The 24,041-nt window shown below is 42.1% G+C and overlaps 1 protein-coding gene across 1 annotated transcript in view; it reads left to right on the top strand.

The window, feature by feature from the left end:
* ZNRF3 (zinc and ring finger 3) overlaps positions 1–24,041 on the top strand; it is a 99,597-nt gene that overhangs the window by 964 nt on the left and 74,592 nt on the right. The window lies entirely within an intron of this gene.

Raw genomic sequence — 24,041 nt, 5'->3', positions numbered from 1 at the left:
CTGGGCGGCGCGCGGAGGCGCGCGGCGCTGCGCCGCGCAGCGCTGCGCTGCCGTGGTGGCCTGCGGTCCGCCCCGCGGCCCGGGACGGCGGCGGGAGCGCGGCGTGGGAGCACCGCGGCGGTAATTGGCCGCGGTGCGCGCGTGGGCTGCTGCTGGCCCTCGCCGGTCGTCCCTGCGTCCTGCGGGACCTCTGGTTTCGCGTGGGCTGCGGCGTGCCGCGTACCTGCTACCCCTGCGCCTGGAGCTCGGGGTCGGTGCTTCTGTCACCGCGCAGAATCTCTTCCAACGCTGCTCCGGGCTTTCTCACCGGAGAAGCAGTTTTTGCGTTTATCGGAACGCAGCGATTCTTTACTCTGCTTGAAACTCTCGAAGTGCTTATCTAATGCCTGTGCAGTCGCTTGTAATTGTTGACTTTGTTTTTTTTCCCCTTTGGCTAAGTAAAGAAAAATGACTTAAATGGTGTTTTAATAAGTTTGACTGTTAAGCAATTGCCAATAGCAATCCTTATTCCTCATTAACAGCTGCGGAGTTTGTTTGCTTGAGTTCCGTATCTGTACACATACCTGCATACATAAATATATATGAAATTTTAAAAAAGCTCTAAAAACAACCGGTAAAGCTCTACAAGCACAAATACATTACTATCAAAATGACCTTTTTTTTTTTCCTTCTTCTTTCAAAGTAAAGAGTACTGCCTTTGAGTGCTTGTTGCTTCAAAACAGTTTCGGCTGGGAAGATTTCTTATAAAAGTTCTCTCGCAGGGAGACGACTTGTGAGGACAAGCTGCTGATGTAAGGGTTTTTATTGATTCTTCAAGAGAAAAGAGGGATGGAGCAGCTGATTTATATTTCTGACATTTTTAAAAAAAGGTGGTGCTGGTAGAGGCTGAAACAGGCACTGACGTTTTCTAACCTTTTGGTGCCTTACCAGACGATGCGTGTAAGACTTCACACTGGGTCTTCGGGGATAACAAGAGACTAAAGTTTCTTTTTGTGTCAGGTGTTGGTGTTAAGAACAGAATAGAGGCCGTTTACTTGAGGTCATACTTTCCTTGAGATTGTAAGTGAAAGTGGAGAAAAACCATACTGTTTTGTTAAGACTCAGATTTGCTTAACTTGAAACTAATGGATTAAATGGACTTTTGTAGGCCTTACTATGTGTAACATCAACTGTCTGCTTCCTCTTAATGCCTGGATAGACAGCCCCCAAATAGGAAAGACTACAGTGAAAGCCAAATTATGTGGCAAATCTTGTGCAGTCGTTTATCACTCCAAACCTGTTTTGCTTATTCATCTGTACATATACTAGCCAACATACATCATGAACAGGCTGGGTTTTTTTCCCGAGCCACCGTGAGAGCTGGGTTTTTTCAGAGAAGAGAATATGGCAGACATTGCTCCAGAGCAGCTAGACTGAATGCTATCAGTCATATTTTCACTGTTGCGATCTTAGATTACATATAGCATCTCTTGTCAGTGTCGTGCTTCCTTCATCTCCTCCTGAGAGTGAGTTTTTCAGAGCCAAAATTTACAAAGATTTTCACAGCATTGTCTTGCCTCCCTTGTTCAGCTAGGCTGTGTATTTATGGAACTATATGAATCTGCTGTTCTGGATCATCGTTTGAAGCTCACTGTGAGATTTAGAAAAGGATCGTGAAGCTAATGCCACTAAGAACCTGTTCAACAGTAGCTAGTGGTACATCAGTCAGTGAGGCAAGCTCTTCTGGGCCCCAACCACTTTGTTAGTGCACACAGTTCTTTCAAGATTAGGATGCATTTTTCTTTAAAATGAAATATAAGAAATTCTTAGAATTACAATTTCTTAGAATTAGAATTCCAGGCACACATTAAAGAATGGATCAAAGGAACTGTGGTTTTGGGACTACACAAAGACTTACTTTTGTTTATGTTAATAGCACCAATTACTCATTGGTCTTGAAAGTCTGAAGGAAAAAAAAAAACACCTTAAGAAACAATGCACTTTCAGCTTTTGATAGGTGATGCATTCACTCCTAAACCGGTTATTGGCCAGATTCCTATCCAGTAGTGGTATGCTGTAATATTGTTTCTCATGTTATTGTGAACAAGTCTTATTAGGGTCAAGTGTCTACCAGAGTGACTCTTCAGAGAGATGAAATGTTCATATGTCTTCTTTCATGTGGCCAGTTTGTATTCAGCAAACTCATCCTTAGGTTGCTGTGTCAGCTGGTCCTTAAACTGCTCGAAGGTCTAACCATCTCAGTGGTGTCTGGCATACTGGAATATTATGTGTTTCTTGGGGCAATATCCTGGCCGTTAGTATGGTTGAGATTGGAAATTGAAAACGTCTGACTAGAGAGTAATTGTGAAAACAGGACTTTGTTGAAACCTCTAAAATGGTATTTTGCTTTAAAACAAATTATGACTGGTGAACTCCTTATGGTTGAAACTTCTTGTAGCATTCAGACCAAAAGCTCAGATGCAGTTCTGTGTCAAACTAGATGCTACATGGCCACAGGCCTACAGGGCTAGGACAGTCAGCATCACTGATGTGACTAGTGGTGGCTTTTTTGCTCAGAGGGGGATTATGTATCTTAGTTCTACTTGCACTTGGCAAGATTCTGTTCCAGTTGCTTATTGTGCTTGATAGCTAAGGTGTGGAGCATCAAATGCTGTGTTTCTTATAAAGTTGTGGTGGTGACGGTGCTGCTCAGGTGAGGTGCTGGGAAAGGAGGATTGAATTTAACATTTGTTTTAGATAGCATTAAAAACTCTGACATGCCAAAAACTTTAAATGATACCCATTCATCATTGTTAATTCTCTCTCTTAGTCTTTCTTTGTGCTACTCCTGCCTCAGACACACTGCTGAATACAGTAGTATAGATGGGTTACCAATGTATACAATTTTGAAGAGAAGCAGCATGAAGGAGAGATTTAGGAATATTATGCCTGGTTCTTCTTGTGCAATAAAAGTTTGGGTTTTGGTTGGTTTGTTCCTGCTTGGAAGCCTCAGCAGGGGAATAATGAACTTTAGATAGCCATTGAACTGGAGTGATGTGTAGATTACATTAACAATCTCCAGTTGCTTTTTTTTTTTTTTTTTTGTGCTCGGAAGGTAACAGTTTGGGGAGAACAAGCATAACTCAGTGCTTTAAGCTCCAGGAAGAAAACAGAAGCGGGACACTTCCCAACTTCTTGCACGGCAGTTCCTCGTAGCAATGCTATTGCCCGTCTTCTTTCTCTTGCAGAAGATGGGGAGGCTTAGAACTGGAGTGCAGACTGTGTGCCTGTGTGTCCCTTCCTCCTGTCTCCCTCCCACCCCTTATTTACTTGAATAGCTTTGAGCCTTTCCTCTGTTTTCTCAAAATGCAAAAGTTGCTAAAGACGGTAAACTTCTGTCAGGGAGGCTTTGCGCTCTGAAGCATTGGCAGAGTTTTTAACAGCGTTGAAAGCAGTGACTTGAAGCAACTGTGCAGAGATATAGATGTCTTGCAATGATCAGAGGAGGCTGAGTCAAGGGAATGTTTGTGTCCTTTGAGAATGGAAAACAAAAATGTGTATTTTCGGGGGTTTTTTGTTGTTGTTTTGTGAACAGGCAGGTTAAGTTTCTTCTTGCTTGAGTTGAGTGCCCGAAGGCCATTCAAATTGAGGAAGTGGAATTATTTGTGGCTTTGAGTCACTGTCTTGTTGGATGTTTTCTTTGCTAGTTATCCTCTTAGAATATGAAGACACCTGTGATTGGGTTTGTGTTAGTTTCCATGCCTTAACTGTAAGGCTGTGGCTTACAGTAATGATCCTGAGGACATCAGGGATAATAGGTTTCTCTGGTAAGACTGAGTTCCTAGTACCAGTTTTTGGGGCCTCGGGTTTGCTTTGTCATCGTGTCCTTGGAGTGAAGTATCTTGGAGTTGAGCTGTCATTGGAACATGGCACTTTCATTCTGATGGAAAACAAAAGCTGACACCCTGTGGATGCTGAGAATGGGATGAGGAGAAGGGCTATTCAGCATTTACAATGTTTCTCTGTTTTGGTACAAAGACAGGAGACCTGGAAGGTATCTGTTCTGTCTTGTATGAGAAGTGGGACTAGGTTATAGGTTTTGTCCTCTCTGATCTTCAGTCTTTGATGTTATGAACAGATGCTCACAATTGGCAAATGTTGCGAGGCAAGTGAGAATAGTCGTCTTTGAAATGTCCATCTTCAGCTGTTGAATCTAAGCTCTGTCCTGCTTGAGCCTCTCATCTGAACTTGTGTCAGACAGCACCGTGAGTCCCATCACCATTCTGAAGGCCTGCTGAAAGTTAAGGAGTTTGTGTTAAACAGATAACAAGGCTGAATCATGAATGGAAGAGACTTAATTGCTGCTGTCTTAAAAAAAAAAAAGTAAATTCTGAGCTTTCACAGTGCTTAGTTCCTGTTTTACATTATTTTTTAAAATGTATGTATTTATTTTAATAAAGGCAAGTCACTGACAGTTCCTTTTTGGTTATAACAGCATCAGGTGTGTGTCCGTTGTTATGTAGTCAGAGCAGTGAGTAATTTCTGTACTTGTTGCTTTGCTGCTTTGTGGATCAGAAACCTTGTCTAATCTAAGCTTCAGTTCTTTTGTTTTCTGGTTATCATTCTATTAAGACTTGGCTATCCAGCTGGTAGGAACAAGACTCTCATATACTCCAGCCTTGATATATGCATGGAATAGCAAAATATTTTACAAGTTTTCGTTGTGCATTTTCCAAAATCTCAGTTCTTTAAAGCATATGTGCAGGTTTTGAAACCTGAACTGGAGGTTTCAATTTGTTCCGTGAGTTGGCAGGGTTCATCAATCCTTTCTGTTATGGGAGAGAGTTGATAGGTGAAAAAAAGACAAAAAATGCAGGTTTAATCCTGTGGGCAGCAGGCTCCTCTTCTCTAGTTTCTGCGGTGTGCTGTGCTGTGCCTGATCTGAGCTTGGTCGGTGCTTATTCTTCAGTAGTTTCTAGCGGAAGAATGAAGACTGCCCATGCCCAGAGTTGCCTGGCTTCTTTCAGGGCTGGGGTCCCCTACTCTTGTCGCTACCAGTTGAGTTTTTCGTGCTGTGAAAGGAAGGCATTTTTCATGGGAGTGCAACAGGTGACTACAGGTCTGGGTCCTCTACAGGAGAAGGCCAAGATGATAACGAAGCATAATTTACATTTAAAATAAGAGATCGTTAAGGTAAAGACTTGCAGAGTTATTGTACCTGGACAGCCTTTGTAGAGTGTGTAATGCACAAGCGGCTTGCTTGCAGCAGAGATATTGTCCTAGGCTTGATCTCAGATTAGATTAATATAGCTGTTCCCTAGTTTCCATCCCTCCCTCTGTTCCTCCCTTCCTTTTTTTTTAAGTTTCAGTCATGCTTTAGTCCATCGTGTACTGTGGTGTGGGGTAGTACACGGGAAGAGTTGAAGTGTTTTGCATAGGTCGTTCATCCTCCTGTGCTGTTTTGTCTTGACACTGGGCACTGCCTTCACACTGTGAGCTCCAGCCCAGTCACATCATTGCTGCTTTAGTTCACAAGAAGTTGCCTGTTCCCATTGGCTTCTGAATGCAGTATCGTAAATAAGGATCCTTATTTTTTATTAAATCTTCAATATTGCAGTATCCAAGATGTCTCTTAGAATGGTGGTGAAAGGACTTGGTAACTCCTTCTGTGCTAGCTAGCGGCTGTTGTGTGATGTCTGCTTGCTGCTGTAGTGCTCTGCTTTGAGAATCCTGTACTTGTGCCATCCTGTTCAGGTACACTATAACACTGTAAGAGAATTTGAGACGAGGGGGTCAGAGACCGTGGTGAAAAGGGGCACTTGGCTGCTTAAACCTTCTGCGAGAACATCCTTCTCTCTTCCTCTGTTGAACAGTTTCATGTCTTCTGTCACATCTTCTGGAAAAAGAAACACCTTATGAAAATAGTTAACATAAGCCCAAAATTATAATGGAATTTTAAGGGCTAGGAAATCATATTTACCTAGTTGAAAACTTAGGACTTTCAAGCTTTAGACTACTACAATACATTATAATCATCATGGAATCACTCATCCCTGGAAGTATTTAAAAGACGTTTGGATGAGGTGCTTAGGGACGTGGTGTAGTGGTGGACTTGGTAGTGTTAGGTTTACGGTTGGACTCAATGATCTTAAAGGTCTTTTCCAACCTATACGATTCTGTGATTCTGTATTAATGGAGAATTAAGGGCAACTGTGCAAACTGTTTCTAAATTAGTCTAAGGCGATAATAAATAAATGTTTCTAGGTATTACTACAGGGGAGAGGGCTGTTCAAAAGATCAAGTACCAAATTCAGTGATGAGTTACTGGTTTTGGAGGAAGCTCCGGTGCCTGTGGTATTTGCACAGAGTTGCAGCAATACCAGAATCCTTCTACCAGAGCCTCGTCAGCATGCAAGACCGAGTCCCTTACAGAGAAGGTGGAAGGCACAGTAAGAGAAAATGAGGTAAAAGATATCTAAGTATGGAGGAGAAAGTACAATGGAAAGGGCAAAAAGCGCTAATGTGGCCTATTTAGAGGAATAAGAATAAAGTAGGTTAAGAAAGTAAGTAGAAGCAGAAAGCTTACAGCACTGGGTCTTGTACTTGGGCCAACCAGTGCAATTTCTGTTCACTTCCAGATAGAGGTGGGGAATCAAGCAGCGAAAAAATAATTTGTGGGAGTTCAGGTAACTTTTCCACATAGTCCATAAGTTTAGTTAAACCTCCGCACAGACGTTTAAGGTCTGTACTGCTGAAAACCTTGCCCTTGCTGGCAGGATGCTGACCACTTCCTTTTCCATGTACTCCTATTGCTTCTTCGGGAGGTGAAACTAGGAGAAAATCCCAGAGAGGAGTGGCGCTCAAAAATTGTTAAACATGGAGCCATTTGGAGAACTTTTTTCATTTATATATATTTATGTTGAGACTGGATCTATGTGACTATAATGGTTTAGGTATAATTACAGCCTGCTTCATAGTGTTACCAGCACTTGTGGCCAGCCATGCCCCACGGATAGAATTGGCACTTGCTCTCCCTGGGCACTCCACGGGTGGACGTGATTGTGGGACAGGGTAACTTCATTTTAATTGCTTTGCCTAGTGAAGGGCTTCGGAAGTGACTCCAGGTAAAGCATGTAGAGGTCATGATTTGGTGTGGCATAACTTGGTGAGAAAGAAACGCAGGCAGCTTTGCTGCAAGCAGATCTTATAGGAAAGTCTTGAGTAGTTGTATAAAACCATTGATTAGCATACCTAGTAATTTTCTTCCAGTTTATACCATCTTGTGGTGGAGCGTGTATTTAAAAATGCTCCCTTTTTTTATTACAGTCTTCTAGTCCTTGTTTTGGAATTTCAAAGTGAGGCCCTTCTGGACCAAAATAACTTTCATAAACATAGTTTTTCAAAGTGTGAATGCTTTCAAGAGGCCAGCATCTTAGTGGTTAAGGAAAGGTACGATCTGGAGGCAGTAGTCTGCTGTATGTTCTACCCAGTTACGTAAGTGGTACATGTATTTGCATTAATACAGTTAGTACGTTAGAAGTGCTCAATTTAGGAAGTGTTAAACATTAACTTGTACATACTATCTCTTCTTTTGGGCATCTGCACTTCAGTATTCAAATGTGGTCAGACCAGAGCTTGTGGTGCCTACATATGAAGACAGAATGAATGCAAGTTGAATGCTTGGCCTTATTTCTCATGTTTCCTGGCTTGAAGGGAGAGCCCTTCACATTAAAGGAGATTGGCACAGGAAAAAGAGATTGTTTTTAAACAAAGACATGTTTTGAAATTGTTACAACAGCAACAGAAGATTCATCTAAAAAAAAATTTTTTTTCTGCATTTTTCTTGACTGCTTGACGCTTGAACCAGAGGTGACCAGAGGAGTGTGATCTTGCGGATACCCAGTAGAGACTGCCAAAAATTGCACTTCACCGCACTTATCCCATTGGTGGAGCTATGCTTATGTTAGGATTGAGTAGTAGTGCTCAGGAAAATAGGGTTCTGGTGGCTTAGGGTGTCCTCTTCACAGTGATGAATTGCTTTCATTCATTTTTTTTAATTTCCTTTTCATGCTGCTTTAAAAGACTTTTGTTGTTGCACTTGGCTTTAAGATGAAAAGCCAGTTTACAAAGGTTGATTAGGTGCCTGTTATGTTCCAGACACAAGTACACCCTTAAATATGTAGCTTAATATATGCAGACTCTCCAGGCTTCCCAGACCCATGCTACTCGATGCATTAATGTAAGGATTTTAGTTGTTTTCTAAAGCTGCTGGCCAGCTTAAGCTTTCTGTTGGTTTTCTTGAGCTTAAGCTGTTTTATTATTTTGCATAATTTTCAGTAGTAAAGCAAAGTGAAGAATCAGCGAGGAGGTGACTGGCCTGACAAAGAACTAAGGGGCATATTTTAGAGTCTGCAGTCATGGATTGAGGACAACTGTTTAATTAGCTGTACAGGCATGCATGTTGCAAATACGTGCCTCCTACTGTGAATTTATTGCATGTGCTTGGTAAGCAACTTTCAAATGCCTTCTGACTGTAGTGTTTGAAAAATTGCTTTTAATTCAGGAAAGACCCTAGTTTGTGCCGAGATCTGTTTTCCTACTTTGAGGCTTTTGATGCTTGCCTGCTTTAAGAAAAATACAATAAAAAGTGTATTAAGTGTGGGTGGGAAAAATCCTTCTCCTCTATTTCTCCCTTCATCCATTCCCCACCCCCCCAAGCAGAAGAGGCTCTAACCAAACTTTCCATTGAGTTCATCTTTGGAAATGAAAGTTTCCAGCCTTAAACAGTCCACTTTGGTGACAGATTAAGAAAAGTGGATTTGGAGGACTGACTTGGAATTATAGAAGGTATTCCGTTCATTTTTATACACTGGTGGATCAGTTCTGAAACTCTGTAGTTCATGGAGAAGAACCTCTTTTAAAGGCTGTGATTTTTTTTATTTTTTTTTTCCCCTGCAGAGACTGCCCTTGAAGATTTATAGACTTTACTTCTTGTTTGGGCCTGGCTAAAAGGTGGCACTCACAATTGAGCCTTGATAGGTTTTACCTTAATAACAACAACAACAACAATAATATCCGCATCTCCTAGATGAAACATCAATATTATATATATAGCATGCCAGTTGTGCACACTAGTGCTGTCTGTTCCCACTGCACTGAAGTTTTACCTGTCCTCGCTGGCTTTGGAGATGAGGATAGAGGTTTGGATATGCCGTGTAGCAGTTGCTGCCCTTTTCTTAGGTGGATTGGGACTTCTCCTCAGGCAGTCTCTAAAGGTATGCTATAACAGGGAAATGCATTGGTTCCCATTGCAGTGTTGTATTTTACAGGGGTCCAGCATACTTTCTCATACCTGTTTTGTATTTATTTAGAAGCCCTTTAGAGCAGATACTTTCTTGCATGCTGTGAGGATAAAGGGGAGATGAACACTTTATGGTCTGGATGCCAAGCTGGCAGATGTCCTGAATGATGTGTAGCAGGGCTGGGAGCGAGAAATGAGCCCGTGAAACAGAGCCAGGAGATGCTACTGAGTTCAGTGTTTAATGGGAGCCAAGGGCTGGAGACCTCTTTTTGCTGAGAGGCAAGGTATCCCCAGTCTGCTAGCTGGCAGTGTTTTGCCTGTTTAAAAGATATTATCTTTTGCATCCCAAAACTGTGTCTGAGGAAGAGGCATTGTGGAGTGGTTAATGCAAAAGAACTCCCAAGGTGTGATCTTATTTGGGTTTTTCGCTATTTTACTTGAGAAAGCTGCGCTGCCAGAGTTCCTCCTCCCCCACCGCATTTATAACGTTCAGTGATAATCTTTGTAGGTTTTGATACTGGGAATTTACAGAGAGTTTTCTGTAGTGAAATAACAGGGTTGCAGTTGCAGATTGGGATAAATTTCTCAGCCATGCGTATCTTGTTTATATTCAGTTGCCACTAGGAGCTGAATCTCCTCAAATAACAGAAATTAAACAAAGTGATCTGGTCTCCTTTTGTCTACCCATCTACTTATCTTCAGGCAACCATGGGAAGATGAAGAAGATTTGAAATCTCTCGGGACAGCTTCAGTATTAAACATAGGTCCCTGATGTGAAATAGTCAGCCAAAATGTATGCGCACATGTGTGTATGTGTGATGTATGCAGTATGATTAAATTAAAGTTACACCAAGATGAAACCAGCAAAATCTCCTCGGTTTCTGAAGACCGCGTAAGTGTTTGTTTCAGGGGCATGGATAGGAACGTTCCTGGAGCCTGGAGACATCCCAGCTGTGGAAGTAGTACGGGAAGAAACTACTGTCCTTGTCAGTAAAAGGGCTGAAGTGTCCTGAAAGAGTTAAGCTCTAATTAGCTCACTCATAAGGTATTTAATATCCTTATTAAACTCAACTGCTGGTTCGCTTTTTTTTTTTCCTTCTTATGGTGAATAAAATTTCTTGAAGAGCTGAGCCTCTGCCTCTCAGATCAGAGGCTCACATGTTGAAGCTGGCAGTGCTAGAGGCTAGTTCCTATCTGTGTGACAGCATTTTTAATTTAACAGGACCGGCTTTGATGTTCTCAAATATTTATAGGCAGCTTCAGATCACTCCAGTATGTATTCTTTTAACTGGAGCAGAAGTTCCTCCTCACACAACAAAATTTCTTTCCCTCTGTTTACTCTTGGGTCCCTTTTGGATTTGCAGTCATCAGAGTGGTTTTATGTTACAAAAATACTGCTTAAATACTTGCGGGAGGAACCACTTGATTTCCTTTCTAGTTTCTGCAGCTTGGGGGTAGTCCAGTTACTGCATCTGAGCGCCTTGTTTGAGCCTCACAACAGGCACTTGCGTCGTAGAAGAGGCAGATGCAGTGAAATAGAATTTGAGCAAAACGCAGTTATCGTGAAGGCTTCTCCCGCTGTCTGCGGGAGCTCAGGTGTGCCCGCAGTGGATCGCACCCGAGCTCCGCTTCGGTCGGAGCTGTCGTGGGCCCCCTCAGGGAGACACAGCAGTGTCTCTCAGACACCTGAGAGGAAGAGCAGGTTATAGCCATGGTTTGTGGTTAACGAGGAACTGAAAACTTGAGGTTAGGCTCTCGGTGGGAGCTGATCAGAAACGACGGAAAAAAGTTTTAGTTGGAATTTGCCAATTTATTAAAACGAATTGTTCCACTCGGGTGGTTTGACTTGCATGAAACTGTGACCAAACTCGGGCAGGAATCTTAAAAAAGACACCTGGTGGGTCAGCTATCGGATAAGTTTTTAACCTCGTCTCGCTGTCTTTGCCTCAGCAGCTTCCCAGACACACCGTCTCCGACTCCGGGCCTTCTAGGGCGCCTGCAGCCCAGGAGCTGGGCTGTCGCAGAGCTGGCACTGTATCTCCTTCCAAAAACAGAGATGTGCGGGTTTTGCCATTTTAAATTCGCTAGGTTTTGTGTCTTAGAAAGGCCTGGTTGTGGTTTGAATCTTTGCCTTGATCGTGCCACAGGAGGAAGCGTGTACGTCCTCTGACAGTGTTTCCTCAGACTAGCCTTTGCGGTACACTTCTCTTTTCCTCCTTTCTCTGCCATGTTTCCCTTCTGCTTTATCCTCTCAGCTGTCTGTTGTGGATCTTGCGTGGACTACCTTATCGCTGATGTTCCGTCCCAGAGAAACCTTGTCGTGGCCAGCCTGGACAGCAAAGCTATGGGGTTTTTTCCTAGAAATTTTTCTTGTGGATGCCGATAGTTCAGGCAGATTTCTATGTCCTGCTCCACTGTGCTTAGTTTTTGTTGGGAAGTTCTGTCTGCTTTGCGTTACATGATGATCTCCTAACTAGAATTCTCTTCTCATAGGCTTATTTGGAACTCCATTCTCAAAGTAGCAGATTTTTTGTGTATTAATTTGTATGGTTTCACTTTGTAAAAAATTCTGGCTTTCAGTGACGATAATTTGTTTTAATGCAGGGCCTACAGTGGAAAACGTGTGTGGGTTTAGACATTCCTGCTATAGATGCACTTCTTTGTTGGTACAGCCTTTTCTAGTTCAGCAAGTGAAATCAATTATGTCACTGCCTACATAGCTAACTAGTGCCGGGAAGCAACCACAGGAGGAAAGTGCTTGATTGTCTGTTTGATGTAACTAGTTTGCTCAAAGAGCAAGGCTTCTCTTGCTAGGGAAATTCAGCAGGGAAGTAGAGACCTGTGACTTACTAATGTAGCAGGGAGAGTTTCTAAAATATGTCAGTGAACAGAACTTTACTACCATACAAAAGTAGGGAAAGATCTTGATACTGCTTCTTCCAGAAGAAAAAAAAAAGTCTGCCTGTGGCATCGAAGCATCACTTTTTCCCAGTTAATTTTAAGGGAAGACCTCTTTAGAAAGTGAAGCAGCTGTGTGGTATCTTCAGGAATTCGGTGTTCCTGTGCATTCTGCTGATGCTGCTGTGAAGTCGTCGTCTGAACTGTGTGGCTGCTGGAGAGACATTTCAGTGCTTGCGTCTAGGGATGGGTGGAGGTGATCGTGACTTCATTTTTCTTTAGTTCCCTCCTCCAAATCATTGTTAGCAAAGGTAGTTTTCCTGCTCCCTACATACCCTGCAATATCCTTGTGAGACAGGAAAATATATGCGGTATGGAAATACTCGATGCCTCTGTCTCTGGGAAGGACTTATCCAACAATCACAGTGTGGTTTTTGCTTGGTTTTGGTAGAGCTTTGGTAGAGCTGTAGTAGAAAGCTGGTCCTAATGATCCAAGTTGGTGCTTTACTAAATTTCCCTCTGTCCCACCTCTGACATGTGGTACTATTGCTAGTCCAAAAGAGCTACAGAAACTGAAAGAAACAAAATACAAGCGGTTTGTGGTACATGCGTGAGATTTTTAACCACCTCTGCAACCTTTTCCGGGGGGGGGATTCCCCCGAGTGTTTGGCTTTTTTTGAGGCTTTACCGTTCATGTAGAATTCACATCCTACTTTCAGTTTAGATTCAGTAACTTCTGGAAACATTTTGGGATATTTGCACAACCTAGACAGAAAGTATATCAGCAAAACCACTTATTAAGACTAAAGAACCAGCTCTAAACTTGTCACTTAGGAGTGAGCAGTAAGTAGTACCAAGGCTGTGGCTCAAACAGGAATGTCATCACAGTCTGAAGCTTAACTTTTGAATATCTTAGTCAACAGAAAGTGTGTTGTAATTTGAAAGCTGCTATTCCTCTTCAAGGCTGTGAGTAGAGCTTCCTTTGAAATAAGGTCCTCGAGAAGTTTTGAAGTATGCCCCTTCCCATTCCAAGTTACCCAGTACAGAAATTTCAGTAAAAAGCATAGTAGACAGAAAGGGGAGCATCATTTTGCTCCTTATCACTGCTTAACATCAAAGTTAATAACAATCAGTATCCAATACTAAGATGAAACTGCAAGTCAAATTAAAAAAACCCAACCAAACTTACTGATTCTTTGGCTTTGTAAAGCAAGGTTTTTAACTTCTATAATTTCTTTACTGTTGCTAGTTTAACATCAGTTTTACAGGCCTGGTGGCTGCTGTTGACATGTCCCTGCACTTAACAGCTGCTTCTACTTTGCAGGCTTTCCCGTGGATAAACTGTTGCATTACAACAAATGAAAGAGTGTGAGCTACTGTGCAGTGTTGCCGTCCATGAACTGCAAAGTTAGCGTGTCCCATGTTCACTCTTCCCCTTCCCCAGCTGCAAAGTACAATGTCATCTTGAAGCCACTGCATTTTTTTTCCCTAGTATTTACTACCTGAAAGGAGGTTGTAGCGAGGGGGGTGTCAGTCTCTTCTCCCAAGTAACTAGTGATAGGACGAGAGGAAATGGTCTCAAGTTGCGTCAGGAGAGGTTTAGATTGGATATTAGGAAAAATTTATTTACTGAAAGGGTTGTCAAGCATTGGAACAGGCTGCCCAGAGAGGTGGTGGAGTCACCGTCCCTGGAGGAGTTCAAAAAACGTGTAGATGTGGCACTTCAGGACATGGTTTAGTAGGCGTGGACTGTTGGGTTGACGGTTGGACTAGGTGATCTTAGAGGTCTTTTCCATCCTTAATGATTCTATGATTCTACTTGGTTACTTGAGCTCACATCTCTGGAAAGGGCTTTGGGAGTGTAAAATGTGGTTTTGTGGCAGTACCTCCGATTGCACTGACACCTCTTTTGCAAATGAGTGAGCCCCTTCTCATAGAGGTTGCTTCCTCTGCGTGGGGTCGTGTGTCATAGCAGCATCACTGTTAATGCTCCGTAACTGAGACGGATGTCTCCTCATCCTTGTTCAGGTGTGTGCTGGTCCCTCCTTGCTGCTCAGCAATCTTGCCTGAAGTCATCAAAACCAAAGGGGAAGTTGCTAAAAGGGCCCAAATGCTCTTTAGGGCTTCTGGCAGGTGATACCCCACGATACCAAAGAGGAGAGAAGGAATGGGTTTCAGCGTGTAGAAAATGTGTTTTTCCTTGCTCCTTTCCTGCCCTTTTTGAAAGTGGTTTGAAATAGTATCAAGCATTCAAGGGTTGGACAGCCTTAAATGAACTCATGCACTAACAGGGTGTTCAGTAGAGGAGTGTTGTGATTGTGCCCATATTGTCTCAAGGTGCAGCTTTCATTGTCCAGAGTTATGTTGGGGAAGAATCATTTTTGTGCTAGTAGCAGAGACCTTGGTCCCGTCAGCATCCATGTTCAGGTACTGGAACAAATGAAAACTTTGTGTTCTTGCCGTTTAATTGTTCTTACAGTTTCCAGATCTGTTTCTCTAGTGAATATATTTTTCACTATGACATTTAGTGGTCTGAAGTCATTGATAAACACATGTGCAAGCAGTAGCTGGAGCCATTGTGGTTGAGTCTACAGCTTTGTAGTCTTCCTCCTCTCAGGTTACTCGCGTGGTTGTACCCTTGAAGTGAACTAAGCAGCGTGCGCTGTGCTTGACGAATGTTGTTCTGCCTTGTGTTTAGAGCAAGAATGGACTTTGGAAAATTCTTCTACTTTGGAAGGGGTTACTTCCCTCTGATGAAGGCTATGGAGCATCTCCTATGATTAGAGAAAAGTTAGTTTGGAAAGCATAATGTTTACATATGTGAAGGATGTTTTTTGAGATTTTTTCTGGGCTTTAAACTTAAACTTTAAACTGTTTTAAAGTATGATTGTATGGGGCTTTTGACTTATGTGATAGAATTGTGTGTTTTCTGACCCAGTGCATTTGGTCAGCTCTGCTCAGACTATTCTCTTCATATTTAGTATGATTTTATTTTCACGTAACATTACCTCCTTCCACCTTTTTCCCTGCTGTGTCATTGTCATGCATAGGTCAAAAGGCTATCAAACACTTGCTGCCTTGGTGTTTTCTAACTTGTTACCTTAGAGTAGAGATTTAAAACTCTTTTTCTTTTTTTTTTAATTTACAGATTCCCTAACATTTTTTCCAGTGAGGGTATGGGCTCCAGTGTGTCAGTCTTAAGCTTATCTACAACAGGCCTCCTTTTATTAATAAATTTTTATGTATCCTTTTTAAGTAATCCACAAGCTGCAGGTTCACACCTTCCCTTGAGGATGTTCTGTGCCACCTGTGTGAGGGGGGACAACACTGATCCCTATTTCTGGGTCTGGCTAGGATTTTAGAAATGCTTATGTCACCACTGACGTGTGTCATTGTGGCCCTGTGGGGACCCAAACCAAGAATATTTGGAGATGTTGTGGGTCAGGACTGATGGTGTAGATCCTAATATTCTCAAACACTTTTAAGTAGGCTCTGCAAACACTATTTCCATCTCTTATTGTGCTTTTGTGTTAGGAGGCAGTAGCAGACAGTAGCATAGATCTAATTCAGTCCTATTGCAAGGAGAATTTTTGCAAATCAAATACAAATTATTTTCAGTCCTTAACTTGCAGTTGGTGTCTTTGAACTGGAATTGGAATCGGTGAAGCTAGGAAAGCATTTGCTCCCTGTGTAAGCAATACAACGTACTGTTGCTGATAAGGATATTGCTAACGAATAACCTCCTAGATAAAGATCTTTGTCAGACTAGGCTGCACTGCCTAGGAAGCTGAATTATATTTTTTAGCAGTTGTACTACCCAAGTGCTGCTGAATTTTGAAATCTTGTCTTTATAAACATATTCCAGATAAAATGGACACTGCAGTCTTCAAAACAGAATACACAAACTGATGCATCTGTTCTGGAGATTAATGCCAAACATATTCTTAAGGCGGCAGAATTCTGACCCAGGTTAGGACTAGTTCCGTTAGGAAAGGCTGAGAAAAGTAGTAGGATTCCTGAATATCTGTCAAGGGAAGGTTGTGGGGCAGGAAACTTCACTTTTTTTATACCATTCTTGCCAGAAAGAAAATAATAAAAGATGCTCAGAAGAACAGAGAGAAATTGAACAAGCCTTAGAAGAGAACCATCCTAAAGCAGTCGCTGGGCGTATAACAAACTGTAAAAACTGAACAGCTGGAGAATACCCTTTAGCACTTTTTCTGCCTTCAGAGGCGTGGTAGTTATGGCTACCCTGCTTTAAGGAATGGTTCATGAACTGTATGATAGAGGAATTTAATCTTTGTATCAGTACAGTAATGTGGCATTTCCATGCCCAACTGTAGTGCTCCGTTTCTCAGTGCAGAATAGGATTTCTTAGTCTGGAAGAGAATCTGCAAGTGAATTCACAGATTTTTGCTGTTTGTGTTATATGGAATTAACACCACAAACTCTGGGAGGAGGAGTTGGTTTTATTTACCTTTTCAAACTGAGACTGCTGCTAGAAGAATATAGTAATTTTTTTTTTAAAAAAAAGCTCTTTAGAAATAAAGTAACTTACATTTGCATTAAAAATATAGTTATTTTTCAGAACAATTGCAGGAATTTTCACTGCTTCTTCTTCAGCTTCTTACTTCTTAGGAATACAGAATACCTTTATAAGCATATAGTCGTTTTGAAAGCAGTTAAGAATGTGCTGTTTGACTGGGACTTTATGGGTGCCTGTGGTTTTGTTTTGGTTTTTTTTACTGTCCCTTTAGAAACCTGTCAGTGAAATGTCCTTGCAGATGCTGAGGGATGACTGTTAATGGTGAACGAGGTGAATTATTGGAAGGATGAACAAATTGGGTTGGAACAAAACATATGCTCCGCTTTGCTACAGGTGAGCATATGCTGCCTATCTGAAGTGCTAGAAAGGATAGCTTTTAAATCATGCATGTTTTAGGAAAATATGTGCAATACGTCTTCTGATGTTGGCCTGTTCCTGTCTCTCATAAGCTGGTAGGGAATCGCGTCTCTGATGTTAGGACTCTGGGATCATATTTCTATTACTGAGGCAGGTAGTGGGTGAATAAACTTCATTCACGCTGTTTAAAACTTGGCAGCTAATCCTGGCAAAGCAGCAGTGCTCCCCTGCTGTCCTCCAGAGATCCAGATTGCTTTTCCCAGCCCACGTTCCTGCTCTCCGGGGTGGAAGTGGCTGGCACTGCCTGGGGAGGGGGAGGGGGAGCCGCCTTCCGAAGAGGGGCTCCGCTGCTGGTCGCCGGCCGGGACGCCTCGGTCCCAGGGCTGGCAGCGTGGTTACGGGAGCCCTGACGGATAAGGAGTGAATGATGTTACATGAGGATGGGTGAGCAAGGGATACAAAAATCTAGGCTTGACCTCCAGTTTCAATCCTGGTGTCTTTTTCTTGCCTTTGATTTCTCACTTTCTGATTCCTTCTCCATCTTGTGCGAATTCTCAGTGTGTTAGCATGGACACACGCTACTGTCTTTGAACTCTGGGGTGAAGCTGATTTGCAAGGTAGAAAATTAATTAAAGGTTCATGATCCCAACACTTCGACGCCGTACTTCTGTAATACAGATTGCTGCTCTGCCTTGGCGCTAGTCTCAGTTAGTCGAATAACTAACTAAGCGAAGATATTAAGAGCCAAGACTGCCCTTACAAGGAATGTGGTGAAGGGGAGGAGGAGGATAAGCAACAGTGTATAGGATGAGCTCTGCCATAGCATGACTCCTGGAGTTTTTCATCCGGTGTCTGATTTGGACATTGCTGAAGAACTAGGAACAAATAACAACAGCTCTTCCACCACGTCAGTTAAGGAGTGGAAATTGGCACCACTGTGCAGTGAAAAAGGGCTGAGAAATCCAGTAGTTCTTAGACTAAATGAGGATCTTTTCTTGCTGTCCAGAAAGGATGGTGATACTGAATGTGGAACAATGGAGAATGGTTGAGGAACAAAGGAGGAGGTATGAGTTTCTGTATCTGACGTGAAAGCATTAAGACCAAAGTTTTCTCTTAGCTTACTTGTTGGAAAGGGATACAAGATGACTCTGACATGGCGACTGCTGGATGTCAGTAGACCATTGGGTATGAGGAAGAGTGTTGCCTTAGCTGAAGGTGTGGGCTAAGTACAAGAATTGTGCCCTGAGTTACCTTCTTTCAGCCATGGTTCTTGTTACGTGCATGAGGTAGATATCCTGGCAAGGATGGGCCTTAAGGTGACTTAATGGGTCCTTGGCTGTGTTCTGTGAACTATACATGCATGATTAGCAACCTGAAGGGAACTGGGGAAAAATATGGGATACTGGGAAACTGAAGGCTGATGAAGAATGAACAGAAGGACTCTAGGATTTGGTGGCTGGGTAGCATGTGAAGGAAGGTTTGTCTAGCTTTTCTAAAGCTCCTCTAGCTTTAATCTGGGGAAGTAATATTGCATCTTGCAGATTTTACACATGTGGAGAGAGACTAGCAAGCGATTATAATGGTGACATGTTTGCTTGGAGAGGATTGGAGCACAGAGAAAAGGTAGAGAAAAGCTTGAGGCAAGCTTTGCTGGTAAGCAATGCTTTGAAGTATTTGGCAGGGAGTGCAGTGCCAGGATTGTTGGACCGGAACAAAGTTTTTTTTGAAGAGATGCTAAAGGCTGAGAAAGCAAACGATGCTCTCTCCTGTGGAGTCCTAGAGCTGTAGGTGCCATCAAGAGATGACAGTAGACTTTTAGGAGAAGGAATGGGCATGGAGTGGGAAAGGTCCACATGAAGGCTTGCCTTCTGTGCTTCTGGTAGTGGGATGGGCCTGTAGTGAAAGTTAGCAGGGTGGACTTGAAATAGGTAAGATTCAAAAGGAATGTGACAGAGCGTGGAACAAAGCAGTGAGTAGGTATGCAACATAAAGTGGACGAGACGTGAGAGAGGTTTGAAAAGAAAGGAAAACTGATAGAACTGAAAATTGTACAGGATGCTGAGAAAAGGGAGATGGAAAGCTTGTAATAGTGATTGGTATATGGTGATGAAGAAGTGAGAGTGATGTGGTCTTCTGTACTAGAACTATGCTGTGGTTTGTTCTGAGCCATGTTTGGTCCTCTGTGAGGCATGCTCAGATAAGAGATGGGACTGTTGCTGCTCTTGAAAAACTATCTACACTTGCATGCACTGTTTCTGAAGCAGCTTCTCCACAGGGCAGCAAACGCTGTTGGTATGTCCTCAAACCTATCATAATTTTTCCCCTTTGCAAGGGGTTGTTGGAGCGTGTCTAAATGAAAAACAGCAAGCTTGGTATGACAGCAGTATGCAGAACTAAATCTGTCATATGAGTGAAGAACATAACTTCCTAAAGAAAGCTTCTGCTCATATGTACGTGGTGTGTTGTTTGTTTAGATTGTGGGAGTACTCAAACTTTAGGCTTCTTGTGATTGTGACATGGTGTGAAAATAAAGCTTATATTAATAAATCAAAACAAAACCCTTCCAAATGATTTGTCTTACCATCTGCACTGGTGTGGAAAGCTGGAGAAGATGAAAACTTGGAGTTTTCAAGCAATCTGCTTCTAAAAATATACTTTAAAATGGACTATACAAAGGAGAAAGTCCATGTGAGAGGTCTTTCTTGAACAGGTCAGTGGTGGAGGTCTTTGCCCTAATTTAAAGAGGACTCTGTGGTTTCAGTATCTGTCATGCAGTAATGATTACAGATTAGTAGGTGCTATGGTATGTAGGGGAATGTTCTGAAGGAACACTAATGCACTTAACGCTGGTGCACTTAACACCAGTGCCCAGCTTTCCAGAGGGTGAATAAGTACTGGGTGTCTGTCTTTCGTCTTCCCTTGGAGCCATAGCACTGAATAGTGCATCAAATTTTTGTACATCTGAGATAAGATTCATTTCTGATGTAAGATGACATTTTTATATGCTTCACCTGTGTGAGAGAGTAAGCAGGCAGCATAGATGTCTTATTTCTTCAGTGTTGACAATCTTCCATATACATGTGGATATTTTTATACAGAAGGTTCTGTTTACTTCAAAGAATCTAAGCTGTAAATTGCTTAACTTAAATCTTGATACAAAGATGTATTAGAGCAGGCAATAGTTCTAGAGCAAGGAAGAGTATCAAGGAGTCAGTTACCTTATACTCTTCATTTAAATTTGTGGTCCTCTAGAACAATGTTTGCAAGTGTTTCCTTGAACAGTGGAGTAGAAGACAGGAAAAAATGGTAATAACCTCTAACTAATTCAGAGTTAATCTTTGCATAGTTGAATTTCTCTTCCCCTTTGTTTTTGAGGGTAGAGAAGGAAGCTTTGGTTTGTTTTGAAATGTGATGCTTTTAGTCCTATGCAGTCGGAGGTACCTGATAAAAGCTAGTTGCCTTTGTTATATCTAGGCACAGATGTGCAGTGAAAGAGAATTAAGAAGAGAGAGAATTTCTTGTATGTGGTGCTCCTTAAGTGGCATTTTTAGTATAACGTCTTATCTCTGGTCCTTTGACTTGGACCAGGTCTAAAAGGACATTGAAGGGAAATGCCAAGGTGTTGTAGAATCTCGGCATTCTCAGCCCAGCCCTGCAGGGCCTGGTAGAATAATCACTGGTGCCAGAGTCATGGTTATCCTTCATGACGATTTTATAGGTGGGACTGTTTCTGTCATGTTTTGATATTTCATGATGAAGTTACTTCCAGATGGGTTGCAGGCAGAGAAACTAGGGTTGGTATTTCTCAGATCAAGAGACCTTACCTTTCCTGATTAAAGCTAATTAGTAGTGCTTTGGAAATCAGTTCTGTGCCCTTCATAAAGTCAAAATTAGGGATTTGACAAAGAGAATTAACGTTCAAATAGAGCAGATCCAAAAGTTAGCTACTCGGGCATGCATGTCTCAAAGTTACAGCAGGATTTACTTTTTTGCTCTAGTATTGCACAAAGAAGGGATCTTATGCACAAATAGTTGATCAGTGTGCTAGTCTGTTAGGTTTAATAAACTACTTTTGTAGTCCGTATCATAGAATCCTGTGCTGAAATTTTGTCATCAACTTTCATTTTATTGCAAATTTTGTAATATGAAGTGTTTGCCTACTCCATTTCCCCAGCCTATTTGCCCAAACCAAGTTTCTGAAATTGTAGTATGAGATTTTAAGCTGCTGCTTGAAGATGTTTCTAGAAGGAAATTGACAAAGCCAGAGCTTCATTTTCCCACAATTAAATATTAAAACAATCTTTTAACTTTCAAAAAATTACTTAATGGCTTTTTTGGGCCTGACTCAACCCTTGCTTCAGTCACCCATGCAAAACTGTTAATCTGTATTGCCTTTTTCTTTTTTTGCACCCATAATAATTACTCTGTTCATAAAGACTGCCTGTGTAAACATAATACTGCTTCCAGGTAATGGTGATCTCCTGTTATCTTATCAAATATTTTGGATTCTGTCCTGTCTGCCAATTCACCACTGGTAAGGCTTGGAGCATGAGAATCTATCTTCAGCACCATGTTGGACATTCAGCCACAAGTGTTACTGCATGACATCCAAATTCCCTGTGACTTACTTTTCTCTTGTAGCTCTCAGTACTAGCACCAAAGTTTCGCAAACAGCCACAACTGTGTTTTCATGGTGTACAGCTCAACTGAGTTCTCTCTGGTTTATCTGTACAGGAAGCCTGCTGTAGTGATTTGCCCAAAGCTGTTCCGGTAGTCTTTGGAAGAAAGAAGTAAAATTTTAGGGTCTCCTAACTGTCGAGTTTGTGCTGGCTCTTCAGACTCTGCCAGTGAGTGAGTGGTGCAGCTGTTGCAAATTTTAGCCAGTAGTTGTGGAGTAATCCAGCACCTGGAACACTGAATATTTTGAGTTGGGATTCAAAAACCTGAATAATGTAGAACTGGCTGTTACCTCTGTATGTTCTGGTGTGAGTTGCTTACCCACCTTTTGTAGAGAAGATCGATGAAGGAGCTATTTAGACATGGTTTTTTTCCTTACAGTAAAATCCATTTTGATATGGATCTAGCAACTGTCCTGTCATGAAGTATTTTGCATCTCAGTAGACTGTGTTAATATATGGACAACTAGAAGAAAAAAAAAAAAACAGACAAAAAAACCCCTTTTACTACTGATTGTGATTCCTGAACAAGCTTCTTCCACTGCCTAGTTCAGTTGTAAATTACTGTGTTTGAGAGCTGTCTGTGCTCAACATTCTGCTTGGGAAGCAGGAGAGATGGGGATGTTGCTCAGAGTTCAGTGCTCCCTAGCAAGTATTGCTGCTTGTACCTCTGGAGTGTGGGAAGGAGAGCGATAACCCACAGGGAGGGGAGTCTAAAGACATCCTCTGAACTCGTAAGACACAAGGACCCCCACAAAGAACAGTGCCACAACACCAGTCTCTCTACCGTAATTGCCTGAACTAGCTACTGAAGTGTTATTGGAGACTAACTCCGTACCTAGAGAAACGGGAAGAGGCAGCTCATGGGCTGAATGTTAAAGATTCTAATAGTTTTAGGAGCAGAACTCCAGACTGTGCCTCTGTTCAGCAAATGCAGGTCTGGGGCAAAAGCACTTGGCTATACTTCATTCCTTAGCACACCCAAAGTATGTGCATTTAACATGCACACACCCCTTGGTGTTTTATTGCTTGTGCTTTCCACATGTGCACCCCTGACTTCCCTAATGATCATTCTCTCCTGCTTTTAGAGCTTTGGGACTATACTCCAAGGAGGTGAGGCTGCTGAAAAGGAGAGGGAGGAAAGGAGAAATTTTAATGCCAACAGACAGAAGGCAATGTGGGAAGCTAACTGGCATGCAGTTATTTATTGTGGCAAATTCTGAATCCTTATTATTAAAACTATTCGTAATACATTCTGAATAAATAGCGTTCAGTCTGGGGATGATAAGAAATGAACGCTGTGCTCTAACCACTTATCCATCCCTTCCCTGGCAATGGTGCAGCCATGGCGATGTGCCACCAGGGCTCGTGCTGCAGCACACGGTGTTCATTTTATCCTTTGGAGGAAGGGACTTACCTGCTTTATGTACCTGCTGCATTCCCAAAATGAACCCATGCTGCAGATGTGGCAGAACAACTGACAAAGCAAGGAGGAGTTAAATGTATCTGAGCTCTAATTCTATGTGTTGTTAACAGAGATGCAGTTATTTGAAGTAGCAGCTAGGTGTATGAGAGAAGAAACTGATTTCAGAAGTAAAACGTCCAAACTAAAAATGCAGATATATCCTACACTGTGTTGTAATCTGGATGAAGGCTTTGGCAGCATATCTGCCCAGGTTTTAAGTGTTTTGAGTACAGATGTGCCTTAGTAAAGAAGATGCTGCTTTAGTTTGAGTGTAACATTGTACAAATACAAAAGTCAAACAAGCTCCAGCACAAAAAATAAAGTGTAGAATAAAAGCATAACTGGAAAAATGGCATGGACAGCCTCACTGTAAGCAGGAGTTTTGTGGGTAAGTAATAGACAACCTCTGTTGTTTAATAACCAAGCAAAAAGAAGCTTGGATCCATTAAATCCTAATGGGTTTTGCAGATTCTGTAGTTGAAATACCTGAGTGTATATGCTGATGTCAGACAAAAGGAAGTGGCTTGTTTGACATCAAAGTTTACCCATCACCAGTTAACCTAAAGATGAGTGCCTTTCCCTGGGTCTCTGTGTGTTGATGGAAGGCTAGTTGTAAGTGCTTGTATACAATTGGCTGTGAACCATCTTGGCCTGAGACAAAATTGAGAACCAAGGGAACACAAGAAGTGGTGGGCAGCGGTCCACTTGTTGTGTGTGCCAAGTGGTGGGGAAATAATAGAAACTCAAACTTCAGGAGGAACCCCAGAATAAAAGGCATTTTATTGATCCCATTTTCCGATAAGAAGAGCATCATTTAGT

Source organism: Ciconia boyciana, chromosome 15 (assembly GCF_034638445.1).
Source record: "Ciconia boyciana chromosome 15, ASM3463844v1, whole genome shotgun sequence".
Lineage (NCBI taxonomy): Eukaryota > Metazoa > Chordata > Aves > Ciconiiformes > Ciconiidae > Ciconia > Ciconia boyciana.
Note: the sequence above shows the minus strand (reverse complement) of the source record. Positions and strands in the feature narration are given on the sequence as shown.